This window comes from Mustela putorius, unplaced genomic scaffold (assembly GCF_011764305.1).
Source record: "Mustela putorius furo isolate JIRA1106 unplaced genomic scaffold, ASM1176430v1.1 tig00000224_pilon_pilon_pilon, whole genome shotgun sequence".
Classification (NCBI taxonomy): Eukaryota; Metazoa; Chordata; class Mammalia; order Carnivora; family Mustelidae; genus Mustela; species Mustela putorius.
This window is the reverse complement of record NW_025421321.1, coordinates 21817395-21837083: the sequence shown is the minus strand read 5'-3', so window position 1 is coordinate 21837083 and position 19689 is coordinate 21817395.

The following is a 19689-nucleotide window of genomic DNA, read 5'->3' as shown; positions in this document are numbered from 1 at the left end:
ATAAATATTTAATTTTGGAAAGACACATTGGTTGTTCAGGAGTGTGTTGTTTAAATTCCGTATATTTTTGAAGTTTTCAGTCTTCCTCCTATTATTGATTTCTAGTTTCATGCCATTATGGTCAGAATAGATACTTGGTATGATTTCACTCATCTAAAATTTGGTGAGTCTTGTTTATTACTTAATATATAATATGTTCTAAAGAATACTCCTTGTGTACCTGAAAAGAATGTCTATTCGGTTGCTGTTCAAAGGCATGCTCTGTTTATGTCTATTGGAAACATTTGGTCTAAAGTATAGTTTAAGTCCAGTGCCATTGGAAGTGGAATGTTGAAGTCCCTGCCCATGTTATAGTGCCTATTTACAAAGTTTGACTCTATTTTTAAAATTTTATTCTTAAATTTTAGACTACAGAAAACAGACCTGTGATTAAGATGTAGAGAAAAATAAGCATACACTATATTTTTATTCTATACTGTGAGCAAACCGATATGTACTTTGTGTTTTTACAAAATAATAAGAACATATTTTTCAAAGTAACTTGTCAAAAATTTCCAAGTAAAAAAGTATACTGAAAATGCCTAATGTATAAATACCATATTTCTAGGGAAATCTTAAAAAGTGAGTAAGCACAAAGGGATAATAATGAATTGTGATGAACAAAAATATAAAACATGAATATGATTTAAATTTTAAAAAATGTTTTCATATCCTAAAACTGTAAATGGGCTAAAATCACCAATAAAATAGAAAAACTTTAGGTTTGAATTAAGATTAATACCCATATAATTTTATATTTTATAGTCATCAGGCATATGTTATACTAATCATTGACATGTAATGTATATTTGTACATATATATGTAAAAAATAAAAAGGAGAATGACAATGTGTCAACAGAAGAATTCTAAAAAGCTTATTGATATTGATAAGATGTGTGCAAGTTTTAATAAGCAAGACAAAATTACTTTTTAATTTGAGAAGTAATAGCTTACATAATTCTTGGGTTAAATAAGAAATATACATTCAAGTTGCCAATTCTTTATTAACTAATAAGATGATAATCATGTAATGAAAATCTACAGTGTCTATTCTAGACACATTTATTAGCAAACATATGACACTAAATTTATGTAGTATTATGTGAATAAAATAAAAGAGCCATGCATTCATTTTAAGAAACAGACCTTCACAAAGAGTTATAATAAAGAAAAGATCAATACAAATGAACTGGAAATGAGAAAAAAATCTAGACTTAATAAATACCAGATGTTCTTTCTAAGATGGCAATAAATATACATACAAATTTGAAAAGTCAAATCAAAACAAGTAGAGATAAAATAAAGAATACTAACAAACACGTAGAAAATAGAATTGAATTAAATTATATGTGAGTATTACTAGTTTTAGCGACTAGAAAGACAGCCACATCTTTACTGCATTACAAACTATCTACGATTAAGAAAAGAATGACATTATACTAATATAGACATTTTCCTCAGAATGGGGATGGATTTCTAGGTAACATCAGCATGTAACTGATTATGTTCTTATATCCTAATGTCAAAACTCACAGGACAGTGACCCCAAGATATACCAAAAGAGACCCCTGCCCTCTTTTTATACCTCTCTCTCCCTCTGTAGAAATAGTACAAATAATTCTTGGGCAATGGTCCAACCCTTGTACTCACTGATCACACAGGTAAGAATTAGCTAGTTAGCACACAATCTTTAACTCAATTATATGGACTATGACAATGAAATATTATCTGGGCACCAGTGTGGTAAATTATACTTAAAAATCATTAGATTGTCTTTTTTCTCTAGCATGGCATTTTTTAAACAAGTAATATAAGGCCAAATAATTTATCTGAACATTAAAATGAGAGATTCGGTGTTTAGTTTATTGTCCAGGGGTACAACCCTAACTTGGAAGGACAAATTCAAGGTATGGATTTTAGAATAATTTTATTTGAAGTGTCTTCTAACATTTTTAATACTCACAGACTGTTTTTAAATGTTAATAAAACTCACTTAAAAATACTCTGTGACTAAGTATTTTAAGAGAAGAGTCTTCTTCTCCATGGGTCATGCAGCAATAACTCGGGGTGCTAAAAGAGTCTTTTACAGTAGGTGCTTTTCAAATGCAAAAAGTTGTGAGGGGATGGGTAACTTACTCAAATCAATTTGAGAAATTCATGGTCAGCCAGAATTAAACAAGTGCTTTATTGCTCGGATTATTAAAATATTTAATGTCCTTCACAAGAATATTTGTACATTATACAATGCCTATGGATTTTTCTTGGAAATATCTTTTTCAATGACTATACTTGGGATCAGTGTTCCACACAATACATTTCAGAAAATAATTGTTTAGACTTGTTCACATATAGAGAAACCAGGTTTTATGTATTTTGATAACCACTGTAAGTTTATAACATGCTGTGTGATTTACTGGAATTTAACACATCCAAAAAAGAAATATGTTAAGAAAGAATAAATGTTTGGGGTACCTGGGTGGCTCAGTGGGTTAAAGCATCTGCCTTTGGCTCAGGTCATGATCTCAGAGTCCTGGGATCGAGTCCCGCATCGGACTCTCTGCTCAGCAGGGAGCCTGTTTCTCCCTCTCTCTCTGCCTGCCTCTCTGCCTCCTTGTGATCTCTTTCTCTGTCAAATAAATAAATAAAGTCTTTAAAAAAAAAAAAGAAGAAATGTTTTTAAAATATAAGTTAATTCTTCCCTCTTTTTTCCGATGTTGATTCTTATATTCTAAATATCTATCCCTCCTTTTCGTTCGTTTGTTCGTTCCTTCCTTCCTCCCTCCCTCCATACCTCTCTCCCTTCATTCCTTTTTGGATAAACCTCTTTCACTGATTCTAGCTTATTTAAGCAAGATGAGATCAATTGGAGAAAGAAGTGACAGGAGCTCAGGTGTTCTCTGGTGCCTTCTAGGAAACAGTGTTCCCTCATGAACCCACAGCTTATCAGCTCAGGAAAAGTGATTACAAAATTGGGTTTGGGTTTTTTTTTTTTTTAAAGATTTTATTTATTTATTTGACAGAGAGAGATCACAGGTAGGCAGAGAGGCAGGCAGAGAGTGAGAGGAGGAAGCAGGCTCCCCGCTGAGCAGAGAGCCCGATGTGGGACTCGATCCCAGGACCCTGAGATCATGACCTGAGCCGAAGGCAGCGGCTTAACCCACTAAGCCACCCAGGCGCCCTGGGTTTGGGTTTATTAGCAATTTAACTTGCAAACTGCCTTTTTACCTTCCTGGGATTCAGCTAAGTCTATCAGAAGTACAGTTGAACAATTCCCTCTTGCTATTCTCCTTAAATTCTGACATTTCATTATATGCATCTTTGATTTTTTTGTTTTGTTTTGTTTTAAAAAATGCAACCAAGAAAAGTATCATGGAAATTTGGGGGAATTGTGTTGTTGTTGTTTGCATTTCTTGTTCAGATTCTTAAGAAAAACATTTCAGAAATTTTTAATGAATGCATTTGGAGGCGAGACATTGAGTGAGGATAAAAATATATTTCACAGTGTAAAAGCAGGCTTCCATATGTCTGACGATAGCACACCAAAAAATGCAAAGGTTGCTACGTAAGTATAAAAATGATATGAAAATGTAGAAAAACAAGAATGTAATTACAAGTCAAAGCATCAAGTTGGATGTGGCATTTGAATTGGGCCTTGAAGCTGAGAGATCCAACGTATATAACTGGGGAGCAAGCATACAAACCCCTCAGAGCAGGAAACAGGGGCAGCATGAGAAACAGTGGCAGGGAGAGCAGGGTCTACCATTAGAGCATAGCAATTAGAATCCTAGTTCTGACCCTCTACACCCTGTGACAAAGTTCCTGTCCCTTGCAAAAAACAAAGAATATAACAGCGGCATCTAAATTACAGGAGTGTTATTAAGATTATATGAGATAATGAATTTTAGTGCTCAATATAGTTCCTGGTGTGCAAGGAGCACTTCCTGGACATGAGCTGTCATTCTTGCTTAAGTTAAGAAACATTGAAGGGCACCTGGGTGGCTCAGTGGGTTAAGCCTCTGCCTTCAGCTCAGGTCATGATCTCAGGGTCCTGGGATGGAGTCCCACATCGGGCTCTCTTCTCAGCAGGGAGCCTGCTTCCCCCCATCTCTCTGCCTACTTGTGATCTCTCTCTCTCTCTCTCTCTGTGTCAAATAAATAAATGATCTTTTAAAAAAAGAAAGAAAGAAAGAAACAAACATTGAAGGGGCACCTGGGTGGCTCAGTGGGTTGAGCCTCTGCCTTTGGCTCAAGTCATGATCCCAGGGTCCTGGGATTGAGCCCTGCATTCGGCTCTCTGCTCAGCAAGGAGCCTGCTTCCCCCTCCCCTTCTGCCTGCCTCTCTGCCTATTTGTGATCTCTGTCAAAGAAACAAACAAATAAATAATCTTTAAGAAACAGTGAAAACTTTGGTGCATGTGAGCCAGAGTTCATAGGAAATTGGTGTGTTCAGAAATGAGGATGGAATTGAAGTGTGGAGGCACTGAATATGTTATTTATTGGTATAATTTTGAGTATAGCAATGGTATGGTCACATAAGTGCTTAAAGTGTATTCACTGGGAATGTCTGGCATGTCTAAAATAGGTAAAAGATTAGTGGCAAAAACTGGATGGAAAGTTTCTAAAAAGCCTGGAACAGGCGGAACAAAAAGAGGACAAAGAGAAGAGTCAGTAAGTATGGATGAATGAATAGGTTTGTGGTAAGAAAAGTCTCTACCAACAGAAAGGATGAATACCCAACATTTGCATCCACATGGATGGAACAGGAGAAAATTATGCCAAATGAAATAAATCAAACAGATAAAGGCAATTATCATATGGTTTCACTTACTTGTGGAACATAAGGAATAGCATGGAGGACATTAGGAGAAAGAAGGGGAAAAGGAAGGGCAGGGGGAGTCAGAGGGGGGAGATGAACCATGAGAAACTATGGACTCTGGGAATCAAACTGAGGATTTTATAGGGGAGAGGGGTGAACCCAGTGATAGGTATTAGGGAGGGCATGTACTGCGTGGAGCATTGGGTGTTATACACAAACAGTGAATCATGGAACGTTACATCAAAAACTAATGATGTACTGTAGAATGACTAACATAACATAATAAAAATAATTTTTAAAAAGTCTCTGCATTTAAGATGATGAGGATAATAAGATTTTCCTTTAGCACTCATTTATCTTTTTTTTTTATAAACATATATTTTATCCCCAGGGGTACAGGTCTGTGAATCACCAGGTTTACACACTTCACAGCACTCACCAAATCACATACCCTCCCCAGTGTCCATAATCCCACCCCCTTCTCCCAAACCCCCTCCCCCCAGCAACCCTCAGTTTGTTTTGTGAGATTAAGAGTCACTTATGGTTTGTCTCCCTCCCAATCCCATCTTGTTTCATTTATTCTTCTACCCACTTAAGCCTCCATGTTGCATCACCACTTCCTCATATCAGGGAGATCATATGATAGTTGTCTTTCTCTGCTTGACTTATTTCGCTAAGCATGATACGCTCTAGTTCCATCCATGTTGTTGCAAATGGCAAGATTTCATTTCTTTTGATGGCTGCATAGTATTCCATTGTGTATATATACCACATCTTCTTGATCCATTCATCTGTTGATGGACATCTAGGTTCTTTCCATAGTTTGGCTATTGTGGACATTGCTGCTATAAACATTCGGGTGCACGTGTCCCTTTGGATCACTACATTTGTATCTTTAGGGTAAATACCCAATAGTGCAATTGCTGGGTCATAGGGCAGTTCTATTTTCAACATTTTGAGGAACCTCCATGCTGTTTTCCAGAGTGGCTGCACCAGCTTGCATTCCCACCAACAGTGTAGGAGGGTTCCCCTTTCTCCGCATCCTCGCCAGCATCTGTCATTTCCTGACTTGTTGATTTTAGCCATTCTGACTGGTGTGAGGTGATATCTCATTGTGGTTTTGATTTGTATTTCCCTGATGCCGAGTGATATGGAGCACTTTTTTCATGTGTCTGTTCGCCATCTGGATGTCTTCTTTGCAGAAATGTCTGTTCATGTCTTCTGCCCATTTCTTGATTGGATTATTTGTTCTTTGGGTGTTGAGTTTGCTAAGCTCTTTATAGATTCTGGACACTAGTCCTTTATCTGATATGTCGTTTGCAAATATCTTCTCCCATTCTGTCAGTTGTCTTTTGGTTTTGTTAACTGTTTCCTTTGCTGTGCAAAAGCTTTTGATCTTGATGAAATCCCAGTAGTTCATTTTTTCCCTTGCTTCCCTTGCCTTTTGCGTTGTTCCTAGGAAGATGTTGCTGCGGCAGAGGTCGAAGAGGTTGCTGCACGTGTTCTCCTCAAGGATTTTGATGGATTCCTTTCGTACATTGAGGTCCTTCATCCATTTTGAGTCTATTTTTGTGTGTGGTGTAAGGAAATGGTCCAATTTCATTTTTCTGCATGTGGCTGTCCAATTATCCCAGCACCATTTATTGAAAAGGCTGTCTTTTTTCCATTGGACATTCTTTCCTGCTTTGTTGAAGATTAGGAGCTGGTTCTTTGAAAGAATTAATAAAATTGATAAACCCCTGGCCCGACTTATCAAAAAGAAAAGAGAAAGGACCCAAATAAATAAAATCATGAATGAAAGAGGAGAGATCACAACTAACACCAAAGAAATACAAACTATTATAAGAACATACTATGAGCAACTCTACGGCAATAAATTTGACAATCTGGAAGAAATGGATGCATTCCTAGAAACATATAAACTACCACAACTGAACCAGGAAGAAATAGAAAGCCTGAACAGACCCATAACCAGTAAGGAGATTGAAACAGTCATTAAAAATCTCCAAACAAACAAAAGCCCAGGGCCAGACGGCTTCCCGGGGGAATTCTACCAAACATTTAAAGAAGAACTAATTCCTATTCTCCTGAAACTGTTCCAAAAAATAGAAATGGAAGGAAAACTTCCAAACTCATTTTATGAGGCCAGCATCACCTTGATCCCAAAACCAGACAAGGATCCCACCAAAAAAAGAGAGAGCTATAGACCGATATCCTTGATGAACACAGATGCGAAAATACTCAACAAAATACTAGCCAATAGGATTCAACAGTACATTAAAAAGATTATTCACCACGACCAAGTGGGATTTATTCCAGGGCTGCAAGGTTGGTTCAACATCCGCAAATCAGTCAATGTGATACAACACATCAATAAAAGTAAGAACAAGAACCATATGATACTCTCAATAGATGCTGAAAAAGCATTTGACAAAGTACAGCATCCCTTCCTGATCAAAACTCTTCAAAGTGTAGGGATAGAGGGCACATACCTCAATATCATTAAAGCCATCTATGAAAAACCCACCGCAAATATCATTCTCAATGGAGAAAAACTGAAAGCTTTTCCGCTAAGGTCAGGAACACGGCAGGGATGTCCATTATCACCACTGCTATTCAACATCGTACTAGAGGTCCTAGCCTCAGCAATCAGACAACAAAAGGAAATTAAAGGCATCCAAATCGGCAAAGAAGAAGTCAAATTATCACTCTTCGCAGATGATATGATACTATATGTGGAAAACCCAAAAGACTCCACTCCAAAACTGCTAGAACTTATACAGGAATTCAGTCAAGTGTCAGGATATAAAATCAATGCACAGAAATCAGTTGCATTTCTCTACACCAACAGCAAGACAGAAGAAAGAGATATTAAGGAGTCAATCCCATTTACAATTGCATCCAAAACCATAAGATACCTAGGAATAAACCTAACCAAAGAGACACAGAATCTATACTCAGAAAACTATAAAGTACTCATGAAAGAAATTGAGGAAGACACAAAGAAATGGAAAAATGTTCCATGCTCCTGGATTGGAAGAATAAATATTGTGAAAATGTCTATGCTACCTAAAGCAATCTACACATTTAATGCAATTCCTATCAAAGTACCATCCATCTTTTTCAAAGAAATGGAACAAATAATTCTAAAATTTATATGGAACCAGAAAAGACCTCGAATAGCCAAAGGGATATTGAAAAAGAAAGCCAACGTTGGTGGCATCACAATTCCGGACTTCAAGCTCTATTACAAAGCTGTCATCATCAAGACAGCATGGTACTGGCACAAAAACAGACACATAGATCAATGGAACAGAATAGAGAGCCCAGAAATAGACCCTCAAATCTATGGTCAACTAATCTTCGACAAAGCAGGAAAGAATGTCCTTTAGCACTCATTTAAAAAATATTTCTTAAGCTCTTGCTATTTTATAAACACTGTTATAGGAGCTAGTGATGTAGAAGGGGCCCAAAACCTCATGCAATTTACATTTAATGAGATGATGTATATAAGATACATAGTTGATACAGAAATAAATAATTGCAGTTTCAGTAAGTATCATGAAGATTTTAACAGAAACATTTTAAAGAGATAAATAATATTGTAGATAAACAGAAAGACAGGTTTACTTTAGGAGCTTAGATGGGTTAAGACATGTATTTATATTGCACATGTGATTGAGGAAAAGTTCTGTAAAGATTTAAACAATTTTCCCTTCTGTTTTACTAGTTTCATAAAGAATACACATCCTCTGCTAAAGACTGTAACACATGTCTTCAGAAGTTCACAATTAAGGCACTGAGAACTCAACAGAGAAAATATTATGCCCTACCCAACTATGCTACAATATTGTTTTACTTTCTCCAAATAACTTTATGGATCAATGATAAACAATGAAATGTTTGTTTGATCTCAGATTTCCAAGGTTCTGCAATTTAAGATAGTCCACCTCCTCTACTGATGCTCAAGGTGATCTTTTCTAAGACATTCACAAAGGATATACGTGTGAAAGAATACATTTTATCATACTAATTCCTACAGAAACCTGTTTTGTGCTTCTGATTATTTAATACTTGTGAATTAATTTTTCCTTTCTTACTTTCTTTCTTTCTCTGTGCTGATTAATAAAAAAAAAACAACTTTGGTTTTATTAATCTTTGGTACTGTTTTTTTTCTATTCCCTATTTAAAAAAAATATTCTTTAATCTCTATTATTTCTTTTCTTCTGCTACTGTTTGGTTTAGTTTGTTCATCTTTTCTATTCCCTTAAGATGTAAAGTTAGTTATTGATTTGAAATCCTTTTTAATGTAGGCATTTATAGCTACCCATATCTCTTCAGCACTGTCTTTACCACATCCCATTAGTTTTGGAATGTTGTATTTCCATTTTAATTTGTCTCCATCTTCTAGCTTCCTTTGTGATTTCTTCTTTGATCTACTGATTGTTTAAGAGAGTGTAGTTAGGGTTAGGGTTAGGGTTAGGATTAACCTAACCCTAATTTCTCTATATTTGTGAATTTTCTAGTTTTCCTTCTGTTCTTGATTTCCAGCTCCATTCCATTTTTGTTGGAGAAGACACTCTGTATGATTTCATTCTTTTTAAATTCATTGTGCCTGTGTGTGGTCTGACATGTGATTTATCTTGGAAAATGTTTCACATGCATATGAGAAGGAGTTCTCTTGTTGTGAGGAGTATTCTGGACATTGCTGCATCCCGTGTATTTATAATACTGGTCAAATTCTCCTTTTCCTTATTGATCTTTTATATAAACATTCTATTATGAAAAGTGGTATATTGAAATCTCTATTATTGTAAGTTATTTCTACTTACAATTCTGTCATTTTTTGCATTATATATTTTGGTGGCTTTTTGTTTGTTTGCTTCGCTTTGTTTGTTTTGGTGTTCTGTTGTTTACTGGACATGGCTTTCTAAACACCCTGTATACACAAGTGCTTTTGAATGTCCTAATTTCTGATGTAATTTCACCCAGCTTTTACCCATTGCTTTTGATGGTCAGTTGTGTGTCTTGAACATAATCTCTTGTCCCAGGCATCTGCAATTTTGTTAGTTCACCTTGCAGTTTTCCAGCCACGCTTATTAGTTCTCTGGCTCAAGTTCTGATGCAGGCAAAATAGATACAAGCACTTGCACAGTCTTTCTGGTAGTCCCAGACAGCATAGAACAGGCAAACCCAATAACCTACACCTGAGTCGGCACTTCTTACTCTGGTACCTGAAACTATCATCCCACACTGAAAGCAGGGCTGACTGATTTAGGACTGCCATGGCTTCAGGGATGGAGTGAGGCAAAGGCAAATTAAAACACCAGAAAACTTTCCTTATGTTTTCAAGTTGCCTTTTTCTCGATTCAGCATTCATTTGGGTTTTTACAAACTTTTAACAGTTTTCCAGGGTTCCATCAAAGTTGGTTCTGACATTTCTGCCTTTTTGTTGTTGTTGTTCTTTTCTTTTTTCTGATGTTTCTGTGTGAGTATAAGACTTTGGGCTAATCTGCTCCACCATTATGCTGATGTCACTGCTCTGAAATCTGTGCTTTAACTGGTCTGCAGTTGTTACTGCTGCCTACTAAAGTTTGAGAAATGCCAAATGCTGATTAACAACCTTAGTTTAAAAAACAGAAATCATGGTGTTGGAGCTCTCTCTTTATAAACTGTAAGATATTAGATGGATTATTTTCTCTCTCTGACTGTACTGTCCAGTGCATATAATCTTTAGTGTTTTATATAGATAAAATTTGGAAAGAAAAAAATAAAAACTACCTGAAAATAAAAGTATTCAATAAATGTTGTTTCTTTTCCTACTCTTCTTCCCATCCTAACACCATGAGCACGCACATTCTAATCCTTCTCTGCCCTTTTCTGAAGGCGTCATAGAGGAGTGTCTGAATGAAGTTAATAACATATGTTTGAAAAGAAACTGGAAAGAAGGGAAAGGACCCTCATCTAAATTTAGAAGACTAATTTCTCAATTCCTTTTTTCTCATTTACTGGATACATGTCTCTGGGCTACTGGTTTAAGATTTTTGGTTCTTCTTGGGAGAATTTTAGAGAGAAGTAAATCTGCTTATCAAGATACATAGTACAGAAAACACTCAGGATATATTTTAGAAATGGATGAATTAATTAATCCATGTATGATTCTGAAACCTAGTAGTACATGACAAGAAGTAGTTTATGAAGATAATGTCCAGCTGTCCCCACTTAGTACAGTCCCACACAAAGGAATGAAGAAATAGAGATACAAATAGTGAAAAAACATTATCTCCCTTTTTATAAATCTGTGGAATAATTTTTAAGTAGGAGAGAAAAGTCAATACAGATTTCAAAAATAACCTTTAACAAGTCAATCAATGCATCTGTGCATTTTCTGTCAAATGGAAATTAAGACACTTCACCAAATGTGTACAAGATTTATTAAGATATATGCCACCCTCCACCCCATGTTGAAAGCTATTGCCCTACAAGAGGATATGAATTAGGTTGGCAGCACATTTGAGCTCAGAGTTAAGAAATACTGTTGACAAATATATTCTTCTTCTTTTATAATAATAATTTGGCACATTATGGTTATAAATATGGTGGGTTTTTTTTAAAGATTTTAATTATTTATTTGAGAGAGAGAGCATGATTGGGGGAGAGAGGCTAAGGGAGAGGGAGGAAGAAGACTCCCCACTGAGCAGGGATCCTGAGATTCGGGGGCTCAATCCTAGGACCCTGGGATCATGACCTAACCCAAAGACAGATGCTTAACCAACCAAGCTACCAGGTACCCCACGCTGGGGTCATTCTGATGAAATTTCACAATTTCATCAGAAATTTGTTAAATTTCCCATTTGTTTATAAATGGTGTATCAAAAAGAGGTCATTACCTATATGAGTTTTCTTTTTTTCTGTCAGTGTCACACATTTCACAATTACTTAAATACTATACTATTTATCATTTACAAACAAGTTCCTGGTGAGAACATCTTTGGTATTTGGCCACATAATTCCTTGAACTGTACTGTCTATGTATGTTACAGGTACAACTCTGGGACAAGACGAGTCAGGGTTGTTATTTTAAGTGCACTGGTTACATAGATCCTTATTTTTTACTAATTTTCAGAGCAGAACAGTTCCCCATAAAAGGTAAAATTAGAAAAATATGTTTGGTGTGTATAAAGTCACCTAAAGCTCAATAAGGAACATGTACTATTTTTTAACCAGTAAATACATAGCCTTGTGAATAGCATTACCATCAAGATACACTAACAAGAGGAAAGGAATATAAAGAGATTTTATGTGCAGATGGTGCCTTGATATTTATCACTGAGCCACAAACAATTATCCTGGAAATATTGAGATTAATAGGCCCATTTAGTAAAAGAGCTAATTGTGAGAGGCATTGGGATAAATCTGAGCTATTTTCCATATCAAAAGTTTTCTCTAGGGCAATTGCATTTTCTACAGAGTTATAACCTACCCACCAATGCCAGAAAATTTTTTTCTATGGTTTTAGGAAGCTTCATTTTATGGGAATGCAATTATGCTGGGATTGTGGGGTTATATGCAGATAAACCTGGAAGATGGCACTGTCTAAGGGATGCCAATTACTTGCAACATTTTCAGAAGTTTGGTTTCCCTCATGCATCTGAATTCTGTCTCCTCTTTATACTTTAGAGCCTAACAGAACTCAGCATATTTTGGTAGTGATTTCCAATTAATGAATATTCAGTAACAGCGAACATTTTGAAAGGGTTTGGATTTTTACCATGCTGATAACTGGGGGATTTGATACAGCTTCCTTAAATCAACAGGCTGTAAACAAAGTTAGGCAAAGAAATTTTATGACTAAGGCATAGGCAATTAGATGGCAAAGTAAAGCTGAATAACAAAGAAACAGGAGACTGAGTTTAGAAAACACAGTCAAGTTCCAGATCCTTTCCTAGTTGTGAGATCCCTCACCAGTCAATCACTCCCTCTGCCTCCTTCCGTGAAATGGAATTTAAGAGCCAGTAATTATGCAGCCATACATGAAGCATACATTAATTTTATTCAATAAAATAAGAAAAAAGATACAAATACTAATTTTGGTTGTTTCCTATAAATTGGGCCATTAATGCTCATCTCTCTCAGAAAAAAGTTAAACAGCTTTCAACTAAACACCTCAGGCTGCACTGTAAATTTCAGTAGGGAGAGCTGCCATTTTAGAAGTTAGGATATTCTTAGAATCATGAAAAGAAAGCATGTGTAAGTTGAATTTATTTCACTATTTGTTAATACATTGTATTCTTTTTGAGATACCCACAGAAGATAAAGCAGAGCAAACACTTCTTATTTAGAATTCTACAATTTTGCTCCTCACAAATAGCATAATACAGCAATATTACAGGTAGAACAATTTGATAGAAAGAGTGATGGAATAAAATTGAAATCATTAAAGCTAAATGTCACTCTGTGTAACTTAGGCTACCTATTAAATGACAACCAGATTTAACTTTTTTGATTAACTACAGCTAGACAGAGGAGACATTCACAAGCAACTAATATCATATAAAAACATTTAGAATGATATTTTCTTCTTCAGCTTTATAAAAGCTAAAATGATAAAAATAAGCATATTTCCTCATGGCTATTATAGTAATCTGATCAGCCAAATTCTTATTCTGTTAGCGTCTGTTACTGATAAAATGAATGAAACTGGGAATGAGTTAGATACAATCCTCAAGAAAAAAAAAGTAAAGGAACATTTACTTCATTGGAAGGTCCAGGTCTATAAGATGAGGAAAAACTCTAGTGCTTACCACACCATGTGAAAAGTGTTATTTTTTTTTCTTTTTCTTCACTTCAGTCTGATATTTCCATAATAAGCAGTAAAATAAAACTTCTTTTAAAAAGTACAAAAATAGCTCTATTTTTTGGTTATTAAATTTAAAAATAAGCTATTAATCTGTCAAATCATATTATAAGTTTCCAAAACGTTTAATCTGTCAAATCATATTATAAGTTTCCAAAATGTTTACTCTCGGTTTCTGTACTTCAGTCCTCACTGATAAAAGCAAACAAGTTGGGGACAGTTACTAGACTGAAGACTAGACTCGTAGCTAACTTTTCTTCTGTAAATGGCCAGATAGGAAACATTTTAGATTTTGTGTGCCACATGGTCTCTGTTATAACTACAAAATTCAGCTGCTATAATATGAAAGCAGTAATAGATAAGGCATAAATAAATACCCATGACTGTATGTTGCAATAAAACTTTATAAAAACAGTTGACTGGATTTGACCCCTGGGCTATGGCTTTTTGATATTTGCTCTAAGCTATGACATTTGTGCTATCTCTGAATGTAATGCAGGAGAGAAAATCTTAAGAAACTGGCATCATAGGTTTTCAGGGAAATTCTTAGGATGGGTGTAAACTTTTATTAGGATTAATGTAACGAGGTGAGGAAAACAGGTAATCGTAGGACCCAAAGCCTGATTTAGAGCAAAGCAGATAAAGCTCTGAAAGCAAAAAGCAAGTATACACACAAAAAGAAGAAAGGATAGTTTCCATGACTGGATGCAGGTGGGATCAGTGTGTGCCATAGGAAGGTTAAGAACCAAGGCCCGCCCTTGGTAGCCCAGTCAGTAAAACATTTGACTCTTGATTTTGGCTCAGGTCATGATCTCAGGTCCTAGGGTCTAGCCCTGCATGGGCTCATGGTCAGTGGGGAGTCTGCTTGAGAGTCTCTCCCTCTCCCACTGCTCCTCCCCGACTCCTACACTCTCTCACTCTCTCTCCCTCTAAAATAAATAAATAAATCTGTAAAAAAAGAACTACATCTCTGAAGTCAATCAGTTTTGAGTGTAAATCCTGACTCTGCTATTTATTAACCAGTGAAAAAAGAGGAGAAATAACCTTATGAAAGTTTCTCATCCTTCTTAAACCTTAATTCACATAGTAAGATGGAAGAATACATTATGTAAAGGACTGTTGAAATAATTAAATGAAATACATGCACTGCATTTAGCACTCTCCCTGAGATACGAGGTGTTCAAAAATATTGGCTAGTATTATAAGGTAAATCTTACGATAAGAGATTAATTTTCAATTATTATTTTTTTTTAATGGACACTTTGGTGTGCTGTAGTTAAAATGGTATTTTAAAGTCTTTGGCTGTGAGGAAACAAAGTACAGGAGTAGCAACTTGCTATTAATCATGACAACTGACTGTATTCCAAGAGAGTGACTATTGTCTCCCAACTTTGATCAATGCTCATTCAGTCTCTGCATTTTTAACATAAGGTGATGCACTCAACCTAGTATTTCTTTCCTTCAAATTATAGATGTTTTATGGAGTGGGAGGAGCAATGGGCTGAGATGCACCCTTTAGCTTCCTCCACCACTGACCAGCTATATCAATGATGAGTTACCAAAATGTTCTAGGCATTATTTCCTGACCTATCAACATGAAGCTTTGGATTGATGACCTATAAGATCTCAAAAAAAAGAAATTACCTTATGTCAGATTTAATTTAGGGGTAATTCTCTATATGGATATATAGCTACTGACCCTTTCAACTATGGCACACTCTCTGCTAAGTATCACCAGGATTTTGAAAGTACCAGGTTGTTTTTAGCTGAGGAGATGATTTTCAGATAGTTCTAAAAGAGAAATTATGCTTTCATATAATCTGAGGTTCTAGTTTGAGTGATGGTACCTAAACTACTTTAGGATGCAAATAGAATAACAGAGCAATTATTAATGTCTAGTGAAAAAGAAGAATCATCTAAAAGACCAGTGTGCAGCATAAGAGTCCATAGCAAAAGAGCAAGAATACAATCTTCTGGTCAGAAGACCATGTAGGATTAGTGACCTTAGAAGGAAAAACAGAAGACATCCTTTATCTTTTTTTTTTTCAATTAAGATTTTATTTATTTATTTGAGAGAAAGAGAGAGGGAACAAGTCATGGAGAGCACGAGAGAGAGGAGAATGAAAAGCAGACTCCCTGATGAACAGGGAGCCCAAAGCCGGGCTCAATACCAGGACCCTGAGATCATGACCTGAGCTGAAGGCAGAGGCTTACCCAACTGAACCACCCAGGCACACCTTAATCTTCTTCTGTATTCTCTATTGCCAAGACAGATTGCATTTTAACCATTTTAATGCTATCAACATAAAGTAGACAGATAGATGATAAATATTTTGTTATGAGAGTTAGAGAATGAATAGTAAGATATACTGAACCTGGACTCTTAAATTAGTTGAATTTTAAGTTAGTTGAATCTTGTCACTACCTTTAGAACAACTGCACTCATATAAATTGCTCACATCTACCAGTAGCTTATCCATGTTCACATACATTTATACTTCTAATAATATAAGAAATAATAATATTTTAGAACTTTCCCTATTTTCTACACTATTTCAGTTTCTTATTATTTAGTTTTTAAGCTATATTTTTTTAGTTGCTATTGCTCTAGAAAATAAGAATACAATTATTTGGGGGATAAAATCATTATAAAATATATTCCTTCCCAGTGGAATTAAACTTAACCATAGTATGAGGCAATTAATTAACGTGTTCACTCTTTCCTTATTTTTCACACTGTTTTAAAGATTAACTGGTATGCAGTAGGTTATCAAATAATATTTATTTCTGAATATGTTTATATTTGTTGATTTTTATCTTGGTTACTGATCATATTTTCTGGCTCTTTGCAAGCCTGATGATTTTTTATTGTAGGCTACATTTTGTACATTAAATTATTAATTTCTGTGTTATACTATAATCCTTTAAATAGTATTGCTCTTTGTTTTGGTATGCAATTGAGTTATTTGTGATGAGTTAGATCCTTTCCAGACTTGTTTTTCTACTTGCTTAAGGTGAGCCCAGAGTACTCTTTAGTCTAGTGTTAATTTACCCCCCTATCTAATGTGATACCCTGAGAACTCTATCAGATGCCCTGGGTATGACATGATCTTTCAACTCTAGCTGGAGGAATACAAATTACGCCCATCTCTGTAGGAACTCAAGGAATTATTTGTCCTATTCCTTGCTGATGGTTTCCTTCTTTTTTAATTTTTTTCTTGCAGCCTTGGTAAGTCACTTGTTTTTTATTTTTTTCCCCAGCCTTGGTAAGTCACCAAGGTGGTTGGGGGGGAGGGTGTGCCTGGGTGGCTTAGTCCCTTAAGCCCTCGGATCATGTCATGATCCTAGGGTCCTGGGATTGAGCCTCACATGGAGCTCCTTCCTGGGGGTGGGATCTTCTTTTACCTCTCTGCCCCTCCCCACCACTTCTGCTCTTTCTCTCTCATGCTCTCTCTCAATAAATAAAATAAAATCTTCTAAAAAAAAGTATTTAAGGGGATCATTCTTCAGATTTAAAATTCTTTCTTCTTCTCTCAATTTATCTTTCTCCCATCTTCTTTCTGTGTCTGATCAAGTTTTTGTTTTATCTTGATTTGGTTTATGGTTTTTCTTGGTTTGATCCTTTGTTTTTGCCTATCTACATAATACAATAAATATACTTGTCAAGCAATGCCATCAATATTGTCTGAAATGAGTAGGATTTATTCATCCTGTTTTGTTCTTTATCATAAGTAAAACTAGAGAATCATTGCTGTCTGCTAAAATGACTATGGACTTGGTTGATACAACCCTGCTGGACTTGAAGCCTCGCCATTTCACTTACTAACTCTGGGATCAAGAATCTGCATAATTCTTTGACTATAAAATAGGGATGAAATACTAATGCTTATTTTGAAATATTTACTGTTTTAAACAATAGATGAATTGCATGAAATATAGTATTTATCATACAGATGATGCAAAAAATATGAGCCATGGAAATCTATGTGCTGCAGAAAAGGGCAGGGAAAAAAAAATCTCAAATAGGAAGAAATAGAGAAAACAACATAATTCTATGTAGGAGGGGACTAATCTTAACTTCCTTCTTGGAAAATTTACTTGACCTTTTAAACCTCACATTTCTCATTTTTATAATGAAATGGCATAAACTGATAATTTTGATAGTTATTTATGAAAGTTAAATTATATGGTCTAGGCCAGCTTAATACTGCATCTTAACACATTGAGCTAACCAGTCCTAGAAATATTTCAGTTTTTCCTCTTTTTTTTCTTGCTTTTTTTTCATGTTAAGCATTAGCTAAGAGTAGATTTTTGTGATTACTTGTTATCATAAAAAGAGGTTGCTGTATTATTGTATCTTGTATTTTAGAGCAAGCAACTTCTCTTCTTTTTGGGTCCTACCACATAAAAGATTCCATTAGTCAGCTTCATTTTATCCCATAAATCATCTACGAAGCATTTCCTTGTGCTTACTTATCTCTGTAACTTTCTCTGAGTGGGATATCTCTGCTGGGACACTATTCATTAAATCTTCCCCTAATATTTTCAGTATGGAAGCAAAAAAATCCTGGGAATTGTCTCTCCAACATTTTAAAATAGTATTAGTGAGGCTGTGGAAACCTATCTGAAGTTAAATTTTTATTTTTCACAGCACTTAACCCAGAGTAAATTGTAAATTCAAACGGGAGGTAGGAAAAAAGATATTAAAAACAAGAATCACTTATATTTTTATTAATTCAAAATGTGGACACTACTTATGCAATGCATGGTGTTTTCTGATGATGTTTGTGTGCTACTGAGATCTTGAAAGCTGATAATGAAAATGCCCACATATAAAAGAAGCCAAGTTAAGAAAAACAAACCACTTTATTATTTTAATACTATATACCATTCTGCAATTATGTGCCTGTTTTCTTCTCAGTGCTTCCATCTAACACACATTTGTTTTGTGTTCAATTTCCTATCCACCAGCCTGGATAAGCAGGAGATCAGGATACTGGTCTTGGGAGCTGTGCAGGCAGAGTGAGGACTTCACCTAGTTTCCTTTGTAGAGACTAGAGCAACCTCAGAGTCAGTGATCAACGCAAGGCTGGGTCAATATACATCATTTCAAAAGGGCTAGTTATGACTGGACTCTAGGTCCAGTGTAGTATGTTAACAACTAGGGATAACTAAAGAGAGCTGGGGTAAAGGTGAAGGGAAAAATAATCCTGAGTCCCAAGATAGGACTGCAAATACTTTCACCACCATTTTTCATTTAAAAATAAGTTTTACTTTTTTTGGATTATGTTATATTAGTCACCATACAGTACTTCATTAGTTTTTTGATGTAGTGTTCTATGATTCATTGTTTGTGTGTAACACACAGTACTCATTGCAATACATGCCCTCCTTAATACCCACTACCAGGCTAACCCATTCCCTCACCCTCTCCCCTCTGAAACCCTCAGTTTGTTTTACATTTTAGTAAAATATAAGTGCTTTCAGTTCATCTGGTGTAATTACAGTACGGAACTTTGTACCACTATTTTGATATGGAAAGCATAATTCTTTGCAATTCTATTTCACCCTTTCTAGTATTAACATGGGACCAAACAAAAAGGAGATCTGAGAGGATTTATTATTTTCACCTGTCACTGGCATTCTCCAGAATATGTAAGTTAATAGGATTAAAAATGTGAATACATACAAATCAATAATAAAAAGAGAAAATGTATTGAAAAGGAGAGCGAAATTTTTGAAATAATGTAATTTAGAAATATGAAAAGGATCTGAATCTGTATTTTTTGAAAGAAGACTTACAAATGGACAAGAAGCATATGAAAACTAAATATTATCAGTCTTTAGGGAAACCCAAAACAAAACCACAATAAGATACCACTTCACATGGACAGGATGACTTCATCATCATCATCAGAGCACGGGAAATTACAACTATTGGTTAAGATGTGAAAAAAGTGTATCTCCTACTCACTT